Source organism: Arvicola amphibius, chromosome 4 (genome assembly GCF_903992535.2).
Source record: "Arvicola amphibius chromosome 4, mArvAmp1.2, whole genome shotgun sequence".
Lineage (NCBI taxonomy): Eukaryota > Metazoa > Chordata > Mammalia > Rodentia > Cricetidae > Arvicola > Arvicola amphibius.
This window is the reverse complement of record NC_052050.1, coordinates 128,909,152-128,923,412: the sequence shown is the minus strand read 5'-3', so window position 1 is coordinate 128,923,412 and position 14,261 is coordinate 128,909,152. Positions and strand designations below refer to the sequence as shown.

The following is a 14,261-nucleotide window of genomic DNA, read 5'->3' as shown; positions in this document are numbered from 1 at the left end:
TCCTTCTGACTTTAACCCATGTTCTTTTTACAAACTGTGAGAAAATCCAAAGCACATTGTGATTTACTTGATTCTTCCCTATCAACTTCAGAAGAAATGACTGCCCCAACCCATCTCCCACCGGAGTAGAAGACGGAGATGGTCCAGCCCTATGCTTGTCTCCCTCTTCCATAGTGTGGCACTGGGCGCACTTCTGAACAACAACAACAACAAAATTCTTCTTGCCTTTCTCAACGTTACCCAATCCTAATTCATTCCTCATTGTTCAACACCACAGATATCACGACCCCAAACGCAACATCCTGCTGTCTAGCCCTTCTTCTTCCTTAACTTTTGAAAATGTAACTTCTCTAGCCAAAGATCTTACTCTCACGGTAGCTGGTCTCATGAGACTCCGTACTAGGGGAAGAGTTGAAGAGTTTAAATGGCTGGTGAGTCAACGTGAATATAAACGAGGTAGAAAGGAGACTACCTGTGCAGGCCTGGATGGCTTCAGGGATGTGTTTAATGCTCAGCCAGGCCAAAGTCAATATCTGGCCCTGCACTCAGGAGGAAGTCAGACACCAAGACCTTGTCGTAGACATCTCCTTTGAGAGTGACCTCCTCACCTTTTCACTTCAAAGACCCCTCACTTAAGAAGAGCCATGAGACATTTTAGTTTAAGGTAATTCCAAATATGTTTTCTGTGTAGGTGGATGGATGGATGTGTGGGTGGGTAGATAGATAGATAGATAGATGTAGATAGAAGCAAATAGGCAAACAGAAAGATAGCTTCCTAATCTTTAATTATTATAGCAGTTTTTCTGTGTAAGGACAAAGAGAATATCACTGAAAAATAAATAGTGGGATGATTAATTAGGCATGACACTGGAAATATATTTTATAAATATTTTGATAAGTCAATAGGAGAGGAAGTGATTAGTGTGGTGACTGTTTTGCCTTATGCTGCTTTCAGCGACCACTGAAATTCCTCATCTGCAGGAACCATCTGACATGTTTTCCTTTTAAAGGAACGTTCTATTCTAAGTTCCAATTCTTCCTCGGTTTTCAGTGTGCAGGGTTAGCCTCTGTATTTAAATCACCAGAATGGCATTGTATACTCAGGCAAACTCTGAATATCATTGAGAGGAGGGGTTTAAATTAACCATCTGAGTTTGTCAGACTCCTGTTTAAGCCATTTCTAGTGTGTGGGTGCTTGGTCACAAGACATCCTAGAAGTAGTTAGGACCACAAGTTGCTTGTGTTTTGAATAACAACAACAAAAGATTCACCTACTTAGCAGTCTCGATAGGAATGATCAGTAAATACATCCATTGATTGTTTTTAAATTAGTATATAATTTTGTCAGGAAGAATAAAATTGCGTAGAACTTTGATCTGAGCTGGGAAGGAAAGGGATCCCTTTCCAGATCTATGGTAGTTAACGCCATTCCCCACCAAACTCACAGTTCCAATCACCTAACTTCCTCTTTCTAGGCCCATCTCCAATGTTCCTGTTAGAGACATGCAGTCCAGGTACCTGCTGCCCAGCTCCAAAAGCAGGGATGCATATCAGGTGAAGCCTGAATCTACGAAATCCCATTACCTGTAGAGTAGGATGTAAGTTGAGCTATTGCAACTTTTCATCTCTGAGACGGCCAGTGTGGAGCAACTGTTGCAGTATGGACCCTAGGCCCATGCTGTGAGCAGTCAAATGGGGATCTCTGACATTTTAGTTTCAGAAGGACTAAAAAGACATTTCTGAAGGTTGTCTTGTTAGTGACAGAAATAACTAAGTTGCTGGTATTCTCTAACAACTTCTTGAATCTCAGTGCTGCCTACATTTTGCACAATTATAACTGCTTGTGAAGCATATGACTTAAAACATTTTCTCTGTCATCCTGATAGTGTCTCGGTTAGTCACATTTCCATCATGATGACAAAATATCTGGGCGAATCTGCTTACAAGGGTCAGGTTCAGCCTACAGCCGTGCAGCGCTGTTCTTGCCTTTGGCCTGTGTTGACACAGAACAGCGTGGTATGTACAGTAAAACTTACATGGTAGAGGAAGCCTTTTTAAATCCCAGAGACCCAGAAGCAGGGTGAACCAGGGGAGCAGCTAGGTGTCCTGTCTGCAGGCACACTTCAGTGACTTAACGTCCTCCCACCTGGCTCAACTCTTCAACTTCTACCATTTCCCAGGGGCACCACAGGACAGTGACCAACCTTTGAGCCTGTAGACCCTTGGGAAATGTTTAAAGGCCAAACCGTAAAGTGTTCATTTGAGCGGACGAGGATGCATTTCAAAACAGATAGAAGGAAGATGGTTGATGATCCTGAGTGGCAGTGGTGGGGCCACACCCTCACAGGGAGGCTTCCTGTCGTCCAATTCAAGGCTCAACCCAGTGGTTGACACCAAAGAAGAGCTCTCATTTAATATAAACTGTATGTGAAGGAAATTAATATTTAAAATTTTCAGCTCACCATCTGGGTGACAAAATGTATATTGGGGAAATTTTTCCTTTTGACAAGATTCATGTCGATGTTTTAAAAAATCGGATTATATTCTCTCTATTTGTTTTTATAATACTTATAATCCACTGTTTGTCTATTTTTCAATAACATAAATAGTATTCTTTGATAATCAAAATCCATTGGCAACAGAGGAAGTGAGCCACTAGTTACATAAACTATAACACCCCCAAGGATGAGACAGTGAAAGCTGTTACCTCCTAAGGTTAAACGCTTAGCGTTGCGTGTGCTGTAGCTCTCCCGGCTCCCTGAAGATTACGTAAGTTTTACTGTACATGAAATGCTGGTGTCCCGCACCCCCAACCACCACCACCAACCACCAACACAGAGTGGATCGTGAGAATTCTAAAACTGAACAGAGCCATCTGGAAGATGAGTCATTAGACGAAGTAAAAGGAAAAAGTGAGAAAGTCATAAAGCACTCTCCCAGAAAACTCAGGATCTGCGCCATGGCCTGTGTTCACAGGCCGGAAACAAGGGCTCTTCACTCTGAGAACCCTTCTCCCAAAGCTGCAGAAGAACCAGGACCACCATTCGTCAGGATGACGAGGGCCATGCTACTCAAGGCAGGCGAGGGAGACCCCATCTTAGCTTATTCAGAAAACTGAATGTGGAAGACGTTGCAGAAGGAAATACTGTACGAGCCCACACAGAGGGCGGCGGAGCATGAGGGAGACTCCTCTTAGAAATGAGGAGCAAGTCAAGGAAAATGCTACATCTCCCCCCAACTTCTAGCCCTTTTCACCATATTTGGAGTTCAGACTGGGTCTTTCACATGCTAGGCAAACTCCCTACCACAGCAGATTCTCAGGAAGTTTCCCCCATGCCTCGAACTTGAAATTCTTCTGCCTTGGCCTCCCAAGTATCTGGGATTATAGGCATATAGCACTCCTCCCATATTCCCTTTCTTTGTCAATTCTATAGTCTTATCAGTGATTACTGTATGTTCCCTGAACAAAATTCTATGTGTTTATACTAGGAAAATATACTTTACCACACAAGAAAATAAAAGAAAGGGAAATAAGAAACAATTTCTGTAGAGTCTCTCTCTCTCTCTCTCTCTCTCTCTCTCTCTCTCTGTCTGTCTTTCTCTTCTCCATCTCCATGCAGGCCAGAGATTAAACCAAAGTTTCATCCCCACAAATGTCCTCCTCCTTTGACACAGGGTTTCTCATTGACTAGTTAGAGTGACTGACCAGTAAGTCATAGCGCTCCATCTGCCTCTGCCTCCCTAGCAGTGGGATCACAGCTCACGCCATCACCCCTGACATTTTTACATGGTGAGTGCTGTGGTCCTGACCTTGCTTCTCCATGCCTTCACTAATCAAATGCTTCTCTAACTGAGCTAACCTCCCAGCCCCTTGTTTTAAGGGTTTTGTTTTGTTTGAGGCACGTTTCTTGTTTATTTGCTTGCTTGCTTGCTTGCTTGCTTGCTTGCTTGCTTGCTTGCTTGCTTGCTTGCTTGCTTTGTTTTTGTTTTATGCTCCACAGCTCAGGCTGACCTCAAACTTAATGCAGTCTTCTTGCATTTCCTTCTGAGTGCTGGGATTATAGGGCTGAACCACCAAGCCCAGCTTTCATGCGTGGATTCCTTGCCATGCTCTATTACACACGTCATCTCATCCTCACAGCAACTAATACAAGGAAGTATCCCATCTTGTTTTACAGTGGAGGGGGGAACTATGGGAAGGCCCAGCTCTAGCAGGTGACACCTTCTCTGAGAAGGCCCTGGTGATGCTTCTGATCAGTGGCTGGCACCGTTCAGTGCTAGAGATGCCTTTGGAGACCTGGTCATCCCCACTACTTCCTCATAGGCCAGACAGACACACCACTGGGGTTCGTCTCTAGGCTATCTTTTTCCAAAGCATCAAAACATTGCAAATTAAGGCACTTCTTGATTAACTGTAAGACACCTATGAGGTCTCCTAAGAGCCTGGTTAAATGTCAGGCATCTTAATTTACTGTCTTTCTGGTCTTAGACTCACCACAATTAAGTTTAGGATTAGGAATGGCTCTCTGGTTAACATAACTTGTGTTGATGAGCTTTGATCTGTAAGGCTCTGGTGAATAAAGGAGGTATTTAGTTAACCAGATTTAGACATGTCTTTTCTATTTGACCAAAACTAATCTGTCATTTCCATAGTCGAGACTGTAAGAAGCGTCTACCAGTGTACATATAGATCCACTTATGTTTCCAGCATCACACATAATGGCATGTGCAAATTTAGCAAGAGAATTCTCAAGACAATTCCCAAACATTTTGGCAGGAGAGAGGCAGGTTTTTTGTTGATTTTTGCTGGTTTTGATGAACTAAGAGCTCGTATCTAAGAGGTGGGTAGGTAAAAGTCTTTGCCTAGTTGACAAAGGTAGGAACCAGGCTGGCTGGGTTGCCTCAACAAATCCAGCAACTTCTTTGGGAATCCCAGTTGCAGGCTCCTAGAAAACCTCAGATCTTTGTAACAAAAGACAGATCCTTGAGCTCACTCTTGGTCTGGCTGAGTAGATGCAAAACACAAGCACAATGCTTTATGGGACTATTTTTTTAATTTTTAAATTGTAGTCTCTACAGAAGTTATTTTGTCTGAGTTTACTAAAAGTCAGCTAATTACAAGATGACCCACATGGAAATTGGGTTTGTCACTTTCTAGCCCTAAATCCAAAGCCTCTGCTGGCTGGTTTTCTATGTCAGCTTGACACAAGGTAGAGTCATCAGAGAGAAAGGATCCTCATTTGAAGAAATGCCTCCACGAGATCCAATTGTAAGACATTTTCTCTGTAATCTGTGAGGGAGGTAGGTGGTGCCATCTCTGGGCTGGTGGTCCTGGGTTCTATAAGAAAGCAGGCTGAGCAAGCCGTGGGAAGCAAGTCAGTGAGCAGCACCTCTCCATGGTCTCTGCATCAGCTCCTGACTCCAGGTTACAGCCTTGCTTGAGTTACTGTCCTTGACTTCCTTCAATGATGAACAGCAATGTGGAAGTGTAAGCCAAGTAAAACCTTTTGTCTCCAACTTGCTTTTCGGTCATGGTTATAGTTATAGTAATCCTAAATAAGACAAGGCCATATCGGTAAGGACCAGCTAAGCGTTAAGTCAATTGTAGTCCCAAGTATCCCCTCCACCCACAGCAGAATCCCAGCCACTAACTCAAAAAGGCAATCAAGCTGTGTTTTCTGGAGTTCAGCTCCTTTCCCTGAATCAGCTATTCATCTTTCTTTATGTTAAAATGTGGAATAAACATTATTTTTTATCATAAAACAAGCAAACCAGGGTCATTTTAGGATATCATATTTTGTTATATCATAATGATTACCTTGATAAGGAAGGCTTTATTCCTAATGAAGACACAGTAGTTTAAAGAACTTGTTCAATGAAGTCAATCTCTTTAAGAATTTCTTCTCTGTCATGTACCCAAGACCTGGCAAAGGTGAAATTTGGTAATTTAACAACAAAATTGTCCATTTTTCCTTAATTTCAAAATAAGAAAACATGGACCTAACCAAGCAAAATTTGCCCATTATACACGCAAAAGTCCCATAAAATACCAACAGATCAGTTTGCTAAAATTGTTCTGTGTCTACTTCCACCTATTATCATTATGATGAGATACTAATAAAGTATGTTGACTCTGCGTCAACCTGGCTAGCCGCTGTGGCTACATAAACAAGAGGATCATCGGGAAACCTGTGGACTTCTTTAATATTCTACCCAGTTTTCAGAAGGGATGAGAACATGTTTTGCTGAAGGTCCATAGATGCTGACTGAAGCGACTCATTCAGTAACCAAGGAAACAGGGTCCAGCGGGGAAAAGAGATGTGCATGTGTGCATTCTTTTGATGCTATTGCTTCTGTGAAGAGAATCCGCTCAGGATTCCTGATGTGATCCAACACACGCGGGTTCCCTCTCCCTTCACACTTTTGTTGATTCTCTGTAATCACCACACTGAGTTTAAATCAGGGCGACCAGATGCTGTGCCCTCAGGACCCTGTGTTCTCTCCAGAAATTCATCTTGTATTTAAAGATGCATGCTCCAATGTCCTAAAAGTGGACTCTCCTCCCAGATACATTTCTCTCCCTTCTATTTCTGCGGTCCTGGTCTAGGGCCAGGCTCCCATACTATATTTATGTCATTCTATTTTCCCCGTGTCTCTTTTCATAAGGTTTTAATATATTAATACTTACGGGAAAAAAGAATTTTAGAAAACAAGTAAATAAATAAGCACTCTCATTATGCGTTAAACTTATATCATCTATATGTGTATGTATGGATAGATGATTAAGTGTAGTTTTCAAAGCTGTATGTATGTATTCTAACACAGCAGTACAAAGCTCATATCAAGCAAACTTTATAGATTATGTATCTATAAAGCCTGGAACTTCTAAAAAGGGACCCATGAAAACTTGGGTAATTTTAAATTTAAAGTCAAATTATAATATTCTATTCCATCATCGGTAAATAAACACTGAGTAGCAAAAAAAAAAAACCTAACTAAAACACGGTCACCCTTAAGAAAATACATGTGTCATAAAGACAAGATGAAGTGGTAAGCAAGGCTCACCTCATAATGAAAACATATTTATTTAAATGAACATGTTGAAAAGAAGTCAATCTTTTCAGCTGTTAACTTGTATGGGAAGGAGGACATTGGGGACTGCTTCACACTGCATTTCTAAGAATGTTTATTATTTTAAGAATCTTCGAGAACATTTATTATTTTGAAGAATCAGTAGTAAGATTTCCAATGAGGAAAAATATATCTCACGAAAGATGAGCCAATCATACCAGTTTGTCAATCCGTCACATGTTTCCCAACAAAGACCTACCCGATTAAACCTGACTCCTCTTAGACCCAGGGCAGTGTCTGGTCCAAGGCTGGCACTCTGTTAGGGTGTGGTCTTTAGATACTGATGGGGGATAACGTGAAATGTGTACTTAAAACGCGGGAAAATGTCCTGAAGACAATGTCCTGACAAATTGTTGGGAGGGAGGGGAGGAGGCACAAAGGGGGAGAGGGAGAGAAGGCAACCAAAAGACTATTATGGTAAAATGTTAAAGATAAAAACGAGAATCCTGACGGCAACAGCAGCAGCGGTACTCCATGTACGATAGCAATCACCACTAATACTCGTGATGAATGTCTATGAGCAAACACAGGGTTAAGTTTGGTGAAGATCCTCTTAGACATCCTACCAAAGTTGTTCTTCCCAAGCTTATGTGTAAATAAAATTGAGACTTGAGCGATTAATCTGTTCAAGGATGCTCTGCTAGAATCCGCACCCCCCCACCCCTGTTGTAGTGGGGAGGTGTTCTGTCAGAGAGTTCCAACTGGAGCTGCTAGGAAGCCACAGTCAGAAGCTTCTTCTAGTGCAGCCCCCCAATTAATACAAGTAAGTGGCTTAATTACCCGTGACCACTGATAACAACTACAAACTAGAATATCAGCGGGATGGTGCTCTGTGCTCCTAACTGTTGCGTTATAGCAGGGGAGCTTGACTCACAGCTGTTAGCCCACAGAAGACTGAAGTACAGTGTAAACTTTAACAGGAAAAATGCTTACAAATAGATCTGAGTCTTTTTGTAGAACTCATCAAAGACTCCCAGCAATTGCTTGGGGGAGAGATGCTTTTGGTTAAAATATAAAGTGACAGCACGTTCTTATATGTGATGATTGCTTAATGTGCTGAGCATATCGGGATAGGCAAGGTGCTGAGCCAGAAGCAGCGAGACAATAAATGGTGAGACAGAAAACAGAGAGGAGAAGACGGAGATGAAGGAAATGAGCATTCTCCATTTGCTGAATGAGCATGCTTCTGTGAACAGAGTAGCTGATCTATGGGGGGAAGCCCTGAAAGGTGGGTAGGGACTGAGGGGGATGGCATGTCAGAAATCTCAGTGTTCTGGAAGCTGAGGCAGGCACGTTTAGAGTTCAAGGACAGTCTGGGCCACATGACTCTGGAAAGAAAGTGGGGTCCAAAAAGGGAAGAAAGATGTATGCAATTTGGAAAAATCAAATTTATGTGTCTAATCAAAATTAAATGTCTGAATTTGGGGGAAAATGGAGCTCATAATGTTCAAAAAGATCAGTCAGACAGCCAAACTGGAGGGAGGTGGAGGGCATGGGTACTGCAAATGGAGAGTGAGCTGGTGAGGTGGGAGAACTTGCTAGAAGCTTATTCCTTAGAAGAGAGTCAGAAGAAGAGAGTCAGACTAGCCCAAAGTGGCTAGGTTTTAGGAAGAACCCTCTGGTCACAGGATAAAGGACAGCAAAGAGGGATGGGAATGTCAAATTCGACACACCCACTTGAGTGTTTTTTTTTTGTTGTTTTTTTTTTGTTTTTTTTTTTTGTTTTTCGAGACAGGGTTTCTCTGTAGCTTTGGAGCCTGTCCTGGAACTAGCTCTTGTAGACCAGGCTGGTCTCGAACTCACAGAGATCCGCCTGCCTCTGCCTCCCGAGTGCTGGGATTAAAGGCGTGCGCCACCGCCGCCTGGCCCCACTTGAGTGTTTAAAGGCAAGCCAAGAAGCTCACTCACAGGCTCACCAGGACCATGTTCAGAGACCCAGCTCTACAGATGCCACAGCCCTCTGGGAAGTAATCAGTCCTGAATAGCTGGCTTCATCCTGGGGCTGGGAAGAACGTTAGCTATTTTCCTTTGGTATTCTTCCATTCATTCACTGCGGTGTTCGAACATACCCCGCATTCAATAAAACACATCAATTTGTCTCAGCACATCTGAAGAGAAGCTATGGCCCTCTCTCTCCAGAATGCCTAGCACCATCTAAAGAGCCCACACCCAAGGAAAGGAGAGGCAACACCAAGAACTCAGCTTCTTTCCAATGCTCAGCTTCTGCTGGCAAGTCGAATCCACGAAAAGCTGATTGCTGGCACCCTGGGGCCCTTCCAGCTGCCCAGCTGTAATGAATGGCATTCAGGACAGAGAGCGAATATCTTAGCACCTCATAGATAATGACATCTGACAAGCAGATTCTGAAGACACTGAAAATCGCTGCCATTTAATTGTTAGGCGCTGTGTGTGTAGCACAGCAATGGAAATTTAAAGGAAGGAAAATGACGGGAAGTGCATAGCCATGGCGCTACCCTGGTGGTTTATATACTGCAGCCCCGGTTTCCAACCTAGGGTCTGGGCATTCAAGGAAACAATGTGAACGTCTTATCCTATGACTGAGATCTGTTGTTTTTTTTTCTTGATGCTATGAAGACAGTTTGAACTAGAAAGATGCGCATTGAAAAAGAAATTTTCAAATGATGAACTTTACCATTTATGTTATGGGTGAGGCATACTTCGTTTTAAGTCTTACAGATTCTGTGCATTGATAACTATGGGAAATTAGTCAGAAGGAACAAATAGAACTCCTCTTCCTGCTTATTTGAATTGCTTACATTAATAAGTTGGGTTTTTTCTCTTTCTCTTTACTTCCTTTAATGTTTCCTCAAAATGCTCATAGATTTCGACTGCACTGTTCACACGCTCAAGTTCTAGCTCATTAAAAACATATCCAGTGGGCAGGGCACAGGGGTGCATACCTGTAAAACTCAGGAGATGGAAGCAGCAAATCATAAGTTCCATATTGGGCTCTTACATAGTGAGTTCGAAACCAACCTGGGCCACATTGTTAGACCTTGTCTTAGTGAATGAATGAGTGAATGAATGAAATAATGTGATACTTTCTCCCTTCCACTGTGAAGGAAGAGAATCTTTGGGGTAACTCCAACCCCACTCATTCAGAAAGCTTCCTTGGAATCCGGTCCTCAAACCCCGAAGGGTCCCTTTCTAACTGTTTCTTAGCACCTATCATAGGCCAGAGATAAATTCATTGTCGAGTACCATCCTGCAAAACCTGAAGAGTTTTCACGCCTCTAAAACTACCCCCAAACGGCAATACAGCTGCTTCGCGTGAAACTCGTTCAGACTAGACTACAGAAGCTGTCTTCCAAATGGTACCAACCACTTCAAATCGCAGTGCCCACATGAATTAACAGGATGTCATTTCTTAGAGCGAAGTCGTACCAAAAACTAAGTTTAGAATCCAGAGAATTACAAATGGATTTTCATTTGTTTGTTTGTTTGAATTAAAATGTAGAAAGTAACTCATATATTCACAAAGCTCTGACCCTTACTTCACCCTCCCCCTCGGTGATCATAGCAGCTTTGTGGCTAGGTTACAGAGTGGTTCATAGCAGCTCTATCACCTTGTGGCTGGGTTACAGAATGGTCAACTTTTCACTTATATTTATGACTGTTTTGATGCATTTCCTGTTCTAAATCCTCTCGTAAAATCCATTTCATGGGTGTCAGCGGAGTTCACGTGTATATGACCTGGAGGTTCAAGTTATTGTCTGGGCCAGGATCTAAAAGCATCAAAGCAAAACAACAACAAAAACAAAAATGCCTAAGTTTATTCTTACATTTTGCTATTTATTTGTAGCAAAAAAAGAAAGGGAGGGAGGGAGGGAGAGAGAGAGAGAGAGAGAGAGAGAGAGAGAGAGAGAGAGAGAGAGAGAGAGAGAGAGAGAGAGAGAGAGAGAGAGAGAGAGAGAGAAATAATAGCTTTGGGGGTGGGGTAAGGAGATGTATTCTCAAATGATAATTTTGCTAAATTATTTGGAAGTTGAGTAACACAGGGCCTAATTACAAGGGACAAAGGCCTGTAATTCCAAGGCGGCCACAGTTGTCTGGCAGAGAGCAATTCCTCAAGCGATTTACTTAGTCTCCTGGAACAGCTTGTGTTTTACAGTGAAAGGCTAGTTTCATGGGGATTATGGCCTAGGGTTTTTGGTCATAACAAAGTAAAATGTTTTCTCCACTGTGTTTGGTTTCCAATCCCTTACATTTTTTTTTCACATCTACTCAAAATTCCAGTTGAAAATGACCAAAAGGAAAAGACAAGGCTTCCACTGCCTGCCTGCTCCTAAAGGTCTCTTATCTAGTCCTCAAAAACTCCCTGCTATTTGCTGTGCTGTTCTTATGGGAAGTTAGGACAAAGATCTGGTCACCATGGTTATCTTGTCCTCAGAGAGACAACAAATCGGGCATTCATATCTATCCTGGCTAAAGAGGAGGAGGAAGAAAAAGATTAAGTTTGTTTTTCTTGCGATTACCCTTGGGCAGGGCTCGTGGTGGTGCCCCGTCTGGTACTGTCTTCCCAACAGCCCCACCAAATGAGCAGGTGGATAGACCTGACTTCATAAGGCCTTCGTGCAGTTCATCACAACTGTTCTGTTTCCAAGACAGTGATGATTATGTCTGACCCAGAGCAAACAGCTACGCTGCAGGCAGCTGTACAGTTGACAGGGCCTCCTTCAACCTTTTATCTCGGCCTTTTTTTTTTTTATTTTAAAGCTCCCTCCCTTTCCCTTTGTGGCCTGGTTCCCACTTGAGACCCAAACAGCTACATTCTAACCAGAAGAACAAAGTGAGAGAGGCTAGCATGGTGCTTCCTTTAAAGACCATAACCTCTTGAAAACGAGGCCCACATGACTTCCTCGCAGGACCACTGGGTAAAATTTGGTCACAGAACCCGAGAACTGTAACAGAACCCTGGGTGAAGCCGTGTGTCTGGCTAAGATATCTATAAATAAGGCAAGAAGGGGAGGTTTGGACATCTGAGGATGTTGGCTTTCCCTGCTGCATAACCTAACTATATTTGAGAAAAGAATTTGGGTGGCGTATTACTAGGGCTCTGTTTCCAAACGTAGAGGAAGAACAAATGTTTGGCCATCTCAACAACTGAAGGAAGATTTCTCACCTTGTCAAGTGCTACTCATTTCCAGCTAAACCTAACACCTTCTGCTAAGCTAATCAAAGCCAAATTAAGCTCGTCACTAAGCTATCAAGACAAATGTTCTTGAAGCGTGGTACTCTATCCCTCTGCCTTCATTTGGTTTATTTACAATGAAAAAGTAGGTTGAGTATGGAGTTGCCGAAAGCGATCCGGATAACTGTTACTCTATATGTCACAAAACTGATAACCAGACGCTGGAGAGAAAGAGAAAGAAAGAAAAATGTCTGAATCGCCTTAGTGTAGAGTGTCCTAACCTGAGCTCACCGAATAATTAATTGCACTTAATGCTTCATGTTGATTTTAGAGTCTCTGTAAAAATAACACAGACAAGCCTGTTTTTTTTTTTTTTTTTTTCGTTTTTCCTGGAGCATTCTTGACAGTTTAGAACTGCAACCCCTACCTGCTTCTCCCCTGAACTAGATGCTGCTCCCCTAAACAGAATGACTGACTTTAACGTTATCACATTCATTTCCTGATCCAACAGACAACAGGCAAGGTAAATGTCTGAAAGCCAGGATGTATTTAAGAGTCGCTCATGGGCAAACGTGCTGCTCCGTGGAATCTGGCAATCCATTCATAGGGAGTTGGACTCCTTCGCAGAGCCAAGTAAATCATCCAGCTGCTTCCGGTGTATAACAGGGCTTACACATTGTAAGTCAGTTTAGAAGCGAACTGGAAAGAGGGTCATAGTTCACAACTGGCCTGTGAACCTACAAAAAGGAGAGCACGGAAAGTTTGGCTGTCATTGTGCAAATGAGGAAAATCCACAAAGGTAGAAATTGACCTGCAGGCACCCACCTAATTAAACACCGGGATCCGGAAGCCCCAGCTCAGAAGAGTGTGCGCTTTCTGGTGTTGCCACTTGGGATAGCTTAGGACGTTTAGATGGAGTAAACAGAGCCTTGTGCGCACACTCAGCAAGGGCCTAACTTGAGGAGTGCGTATATATATATACAGCCAGCTTATAATTGTTAAGTAAAGTAGCAATCAGCAATGAAAAAAATTAATAACATAGCAGTTTTCAGTTTTCCCTTCGGTCCTCAAACTTTTTCCACATCAGTTAACTTGCCCTATTCATCTAAACACGGGAAGCGCTGGCGCTTCCGTTATTTGAAGTGGCCTATGGTGAGTCCTCACGCTTGCGCTCTGTGGAGTTGCCCTCAGCCTATGATAAAATAACGCTGACAGTCACAGGGAGAAACAACAGCTTGTGTTTTTTTTTTTTTTTTATTGTGTTTTATGCCAGGTGCCTTTCTGTTGCCTACATTAGTTCACCCTGTCTTCCCCTTGGTCCTATCCTATTAGACTGTGGAAACTGACAGTAGATCATAGAAGTAAGTCACTCTATGTCCTCCAGCTCCTAAGTAATTGTCACTGTATGCACTGTGCGGGCCACCAGCAGAATAGATGACGTCACTCAAAAGTATTCATAGAGGAAGTAGTGAATTGAGCTCTGGTCTTTTCCCTTCCTGTTTCCTCTTTTTCCTAGTTTAACTCACTTGCCATGTTTGTTTTTCTCAGTTTGTGGCACACTGCCTTTTTTGACCTAAAGCTGCACGCATGTATGCAAGCACTTGCTTTATGTGGTAAGGGACCCTTAACCTCATAGCAGCTCATAGCCATGCGTAATGCTATTGTTTTAAGAAATGAGTAAATAAATGAAAAATTTCATAAAACAAATACTATCTGTTGAATGCTGGGCTGCTGTTGGAGAACAATAGCCTTGCTCCGATACCAGAGACATTCTTGGTGCTCTTTGTACCTCCCTTTGTTCAAAACACTCTGAGTTTTAATATCTTACTGGAAGTAACAGGAAAGCAGTAGGTTACGTGATCACTGTAGGGCTTTTTAAGTTTTATTTTGGCATTTTGACAATGAGCGGTTATGCCCTGTAATCAAAGGAAACCATGAACTGGCCATCTCCTAGCAACTCCCAGGGAATAATTTATGG

General features: G+C 42.6%; 1 protein-coding gene across 11 annotated transcripts in view; it reads left to right on the top strand.

Moving 5' to 3' along the window:
- The window catches only part of Sorbs2 (sorbin and SH3 domain containing 2), a 159,476-nt gene that overhangs the window by 35,008 nt on the left and 110,207 nt on the right, over positions 1 to 14,261 (top strand). The gene's annotated exons all lie outside the window — the stretch shown is intronic.